This window comes from Nannobrachium achirus (assembly GCF_963921795.1).
Source record: "Nannobrachium achirus genome assembly, chromosome: 4".
In the NCBI taxonomy this organism is placed as follows: Eukaryota; Metazoa; Chordata; class Actinopteri; order Myctophiformes; family Myctophidae; genus Nannobrachium; species Nannobrachium achirus.
In genome coordinates, this window is record NC_137813.1 from 12,084,780 (window position 1) to 12,091,212 (window position 6,433).

Here is a 6,433-nt window from a genome sequence, read left to right on the forward strand (position 1 = left end):
AGCATATAATGTAGCAATAATTACTTTGAGCTTAAAGCTATTAACACTTATTGAGTGGATATTCAGTGGACTACATCAAGACACTTACCGCTGACCTTTGTTAAGCCAGATTTGCATCTTTGCCAAATCTCTAGTCTGTATTTGCAATGATATCTGAAATACACAGCGTATCCGTAAAGCCAGTTGACGTGGGCAACAGACGGGATGCGGCTGTCCCACACCAGCTGTCCTTTCTTGAAGTTTGCGTAATACACCTCGTCACCGTCGCCGGTCGCGTAGATTCTAGTTTCACCGGAATCAAAGCACCCGAAGCCATGGCTTCCGATATGAGTTCCTAAAACACAATCATTGTTGAGAAATCAGAGGCGGAATGTTTTGTTGATTTTTGACAATTATGTGTCTATCACTTCTACATAGAGAATGGTACATATTGCTATTTCTACCACTTTTTCGAGTCACGTGTTCAAATACTGGATTCTGATTGGCTAAATTCCGGAGGTTATGAGAGGACAACTGCCGCAAAGTTGTGTGAGGAGATCAATGCGCCTCAGTGTACATCCGGGGACTTCAGGAGGTAGTCGGAACACCTTTCCCCCAACCTTTCCCCCAACCAACAAATGACGGTGGCAACGGTCCTATGTTTACTAACGTGCATGCTATAGTCGCCGATTTATTTGGATCCAATGCAATCTGCCAACTTTAAAGCCCCTTTTCTCTGAACCTATGCCTTTCTGGAAGCGAACAGCCTCTATTTACGGCCGGAACGGTACTTCTAACTGACGTTAGCTTAGCTGTAAGCTAGACGCATGGATTAGTATGGAGTTGGCGCCATCTGTTGGTGAGTAGAAGATGTTGTTTGTGGAACTATCTGCTGTCTCGCGGAAGTTTTATAGGCAATAATGATTGTAACTTAAGATCCTTGCAAGTTACAACTATGTGTTTTCTTTCATGTATACGGGAAAAAGTGGTAGAAAAGCTATTTACCACTCGGGGTCGGACATTATGCTCTCATAATGTCCTGAGTGAGGGTGTTATCGGACTCGGCTGCGCCTCGTCCGATAACACCCTCACTGCGGACATTATGAGAGCATAATGTCCTCTCACTCGGGGTAAATTGCTTACATATATATTACTATTTCACTGTTACTTTGCAGCACCTTACGTTCAAGTCATATTACAGTACGTAAATGTGTAAATCTTTCCACCTAAGATACAGTATGGCATGAGGAAAACTTGAGAGAATGTTAGTTTCCATTACAACGGATTGAACATGACTTTATAAGAGACATTTAACCACTTGAACCACAGCATACATATGCTGGTGGGACATTCACCAAAAATAGCCAATTTACAAAGCTCACCACATGGTGAGCTTGTAGATCTGGTATGGTAAGAATGTTTGGTGGGTTTAAGTGTTAAACGGAGGTGATATCGATGAATTCCAAATTATGATCAAAGTATTCTGAGGCACCCCTGGACTTGCATCACGGAGGGTGCCACAGCCCACAGTACCCACTTTGAGAAATCCTGCACCAGACACTTACCGGTACAGACCATTGGTAAAACATAAAATAAATGTGATACTCACTTGCACATGAAGACGTGCAAAAAACTCCAGATAAAACCAGCATCATTTCCAAAAACATGATATCGTCAGCGGCGTGTACAGTATTTGTTAATATTCCCAGCAGTGTTGCCGTCTCTCGCACCGTGTGGCGAGGCAGTGAATAGGAGGAAGCTGTAGGCCGTTGTGGTGCTGCCAAACAGGAATGTTTTGTTCTTTGTTGATGCCATCAGGGTTGCGGTAAGACGTAGACGTTCCTCATTGTCAGTCACAACACAATATCAATGAACAATTATTCATTGTTGTCATGGGAACGTTTGGTTGTTCTTCTATTACCTCTAATATAGATTTTATTCAGGCCTAATAGTTGTTGTACATGTAGTTACTGTAAGGTCCATGTACAGTACATACATGCATAGTTTGTGTAACGTCCAGACAACAACATTAAACCTTAACCCTAACAATAATACTGTAAGTGAGAGAGAGTGAGCAAGAGTTTTGATGACTTGGCAAGAATCAGTGTGAAAGACAGATGGTATGTTAATGTCAGCTTGTGTTGTTGCAAATGGATGAAGTCCAACTTGTCTGATCAATAATGTGTCATTGCAGTAAAATCCATGACTTTATGCCTCTCTTTTTCACTTTCTCTCCATCTCTCTGTCCCTCTCTACCTCTTTCCTGCTGTCTCTCCCTCCTGTTTTCTCTGAAGTACACAGGCTGTCTGAGAACACACCCTCATTCACTGCTTCCTACGTTCTATAAGGATATTTTATTTGTATAGCACATTTCAACAAGGCAATTCAACGACATCAGCTCTGGTACTAAACAACATTATGTTTATTTAAATGTATGTTCAATGTTTCAGCTTCAATCTTACTGCTTTTTGAGCAGCATGACAATAACCAGCATTTAACAACAATAGAGCAAAATCTGAGAGGTTAAATCAGACAGACTGAGGACAGACTGAGGAAATTAGCTTTCTTTTCTGATACAAATACATATAATGAAGGCATATTGTAATAAAAGTCATTGCACATAAAAGCCCCAAAACAAATCTTAAAAAAAAGAAAAACTGTACAGTAGAAGCAGAAAACGTGTCAATTAATAAACAGCTATTTGAGTGCAACTACATGTATTTACTATATAAAAAATATAACTGATAGTAGGCTATAGTATTTACTTATTCGTCATTCTAAATTGGATAACGCATACATAATGAAATAGCATTGATGTCAGTGCAAATGTTTAGCTTTAACCAGGAGGAATGTTCCAGTAGTGATGCCCAGCAGACCCAGAGTCAGACCAACTCCACAGAAGACAGCTGGAGCAGAGCTGCTCTCACTGATGTCAGCATCTGTGAACAACAACACATTCAATTCAATTTTATTATAGTGCCAGATCATAACAAGTTGTTGAGAGGTGAAGCGTTGTCAGATTTGTGGGTATAGGTGTAGATAGGTGTGTGATCGAAGGCATTTGACACTTTAAATATAAATGATTACATCTTTGAACTTGTAAGGTTCTCTCACCCCAAAACCTGCTCTGAGGCTCCTGCAGAGCTTCATGCTCCACAGTACAGGCATAGACGTCTCCCTCCTGGGGGGTGAAGGTCAGGGTGGAGGTGTGGCGGAACGTCCCGTCCAGATTGGGTAAATACGAGAGAACAGGATCCTCTACGGCGACTTCTACGTCGTTCTGGGTCCACTTCACTTTGATGGAAGGAGGGTAGAAGTGGTTGACGAAGCAGATGAGAGTGTTCTCCTCCCCTATTATCCCATCGTCTTTGGGGTAGATCACAGTTTCTGGGGCTTCTGAGGGTTAAACACAATTTATTGAGTATTTCATTATCTAAAGTTTTATCAATGGACGCTAACACCCAATTCACACCAGGCAGCAGTGTCGACGCTAGTCTATACCACAAATTTCATAGATTTGGGTACGTGTCTGAGGTTATTATGAGTGACGGCCTGTCACCGTGTGTCAAGGTTTGTGTCGCGAGGTGAAGAAATGCACTGTATGGAAGGTAGCGCATTCTGAAAACCAGGATTTAAACTAGCAGCTGTAGATGTCCAATGAATCAATACTGAGCAACTATTGATTGGATAAAATGATTAATGATTAGGTTGTTTACAAACAAGTTTCCCAATAATACATTGTCTGGCCCCGCTCGGTTGTGATTGGAGTTCACTGCCCCCGAAGTTGTGGGGCACTAATCAGAGCCAAGTATGCAAATATGGGGAGGGTAGCCAGACTATCTGCCAAGGGCAAAACAGTTTGCACCGGCGGATTCGTCCGATTCCAGGCTACGGGTTTATCGCCAGTGGCATTGTTTTATCCGCCCTTTGGAAATGCAGTTTCTATGCAGAGATTACAGACTAAATATCTACGTAGTGACATTAGTTTGGCCATGCCAGGCTACCAGCATAGTGCCTCTGATTAGTGTGAACCAGGGACGTGCAGAGAATGTTAGAGAGGCAAGGGCTGACATTTCTATAAGGGCCTTTTGGTGAAAATAGCGAAAATAGCAGACCTCCAAGCTCACAACACGTCGCACTGCAACGCGTTGAGACGCGACTGAGATTGGATGTTGTGATACCACACTAAACTATTGGCATAATCAAGTGAAAACTGGAGATGTGGAGTAACGGCATGGATTTCTACACAGAGAGGGCAATTCTTTCAACATAAGATGCTGCATTCAAGTTCAGGAGAGTTTGGACAAGGCAATTCTCTTGAATGCTGCCTTCGGGTATGGCTTGGAAAGAGGGCATTTGCATCTTGCACATACATGCACGTGCCTGGTGTGAACTGGGTGTAAACGGAGACCTTTGGTTCTAAAGATTCACTCACCTTTGTCCTCTTTCCCAATCTCAGTGGTGTTCATCCAGGTCTCCTGCATGGCTTCGAGGCATCCTTCTTGATAGTACGATGCATAGAATGTGGCGCTTTCTGCACGGAGGGTTGATGGGATCCTCCTCTCCCACTCCACCACCGTTCCATTCCTGAAATCTACGTGGTAGATTTCATCTGCATCCAGCGTCATGGCCAGTACAGTGTCACCGGTGTCAGAGCACCCATAGCTGAGTTCAAGTACATGAACTGCAAAAATAATATAATACAAATATTTTATAGGAATTACAAAGTAGTCATTACAGTCATGTTAACACATCCCTTGAACAAAGGGACTCTCTGTGTCTCTTTACCTTTAACTTTGACTCATTCTTTTTATTAAAGAGAAAATCCAAACAGTTCACTTTGCTTTGATTGTATGGAAACCATTCGATATAAGTTATAAACCATATCCTGCCAAACCTGAAAGATTCTTAAGACATTATGCTATTGTATATGTTATTGATATTCACTTAAGTGAGGACATAAAATGTATTCACGAGCAAAAGGTTAAGACCAGGAATAGGAAAAAGAAAATCATGTACTTACTTTGTTCACAGGTGCAAACAGCTCCAGAGAAGAGGAGAATAATTTCAAAGTACATTCTGTCGTCTCGTTGAAGTGCTGCAGTATCGACTGTATTAACTATTCAAACATACTTCGAGTTGAGGCTTTGAAAAGGAGGAAGTTACGTGATTCCACTCACTGTGGCACTACGATGAAATGATTCATCCAAGGACAGCTGCAGTTTTTCTTCTTTTCAGTCTCTGTGTAAAATATCTTTCATTTCCGAAAATACTTTAGCTAAGATAAACATCTGCTTTGCTAATTAAATCTGTGCCATCAAGGCTACTCTATATACCCATAAAACATTTTTGCACTTTACTAGAGACAGGCCCTTATTTGAAACAGGTGTTTATATTGCATAAGCTCGCGAGTCGCCAATACTGTTGCAAAGACCCTTGGGATCGGCCAGTCGATCTTTAAGTCATGGAAATAATGGACAGTAGTTCAGCAAAGCAATCAATGAAGTTGGCACCTAGTTTTTAGGTGGCCTTTGAGTTGTTAATGGTAGAACCTGTGGTTAATAATTCAATATAACAAAGATATTAAAAAAAGATGTGAAATCTCCAAAGAATAGCAGCTTGCAGTGCAATACATCATGAAATCATTTAGCTTTGTGAGACTCTCATTTTGGGCTCAGGAGGTAGAACGGTGGTTGCCTGGGAAACGGATGGTTCCCGGTTCGATCTCCGGCTGCCCCTGGGTTTGTGTCAAATGCCCTTGAGCAAGACACTGAAACCCTAACAGCTCCCGATGAGCAGGTTGGTGTCGTGCTTGCATTTCGTGGCGGCAGTGCCTCAGTGGTCGGTAGAGCGGCCTGGATGGGAACGCGAGGTTCCCAGTTCGATCCCGGGCTCCCCCAGAGTTAGTGTCGAAGTGTCCTTGAGCAAGACTCTGGACCCCTAATAGCTCCCGATGTGCAGGTTGGTGCCTTGCATCATTTCTTCTGCCATCGGTGTATGACAGTGTGTGTGAATGGGTGAATATAATTCACAATCTACAGTAGGCTATGTAAAGCGCTTTGGGTAAAACAAGTGTTTACATTTTTTTTGGTGTGTGTGTGTGTGTGTGTGTGTGTGTGTGTGTGTGTGTGAATATGTGAAAGGGTGAATGTAATAATGTGCCATTTGAATGAGTAGTTTACCCCCAAAATGACTTTTTTTTCACGCCATGGAGACTTGAGTTCAATCATATTTTTTGTTTTTTGTCGCATTCCTTAGACAAAATAATGATTATAGTAAACTTACCATGACGGTTTCCCCATCCAGTGCCATGCATTTGGGTCCCTATCAGGTCCATGCATTTGTCCCGGAATCAATGGGGGTAAATTTACTCTAATCACATTTTTGTCTTAGGAATGCGGCAAATACAAAACAATATATATATATATATATATATATATATATATATATATAT

General features: G+C 41.8%; 1 protein-coding gene across 1 annotated transcript in view; it reads left to right on the forward strand.

Annotated features, from left to right (window-relative positions):
* LOC308283737 (cytoplasmic phosphatidylinositol transfer protein 1-like) overlaps positions 1–6,433 on the forward strand; it is a 230,222-nt gene that overhangs the window by 40,410 nt on the left and 183,379 nt on the right. The gene's annotated exons all lie outside the window — the stretch shown is intronic.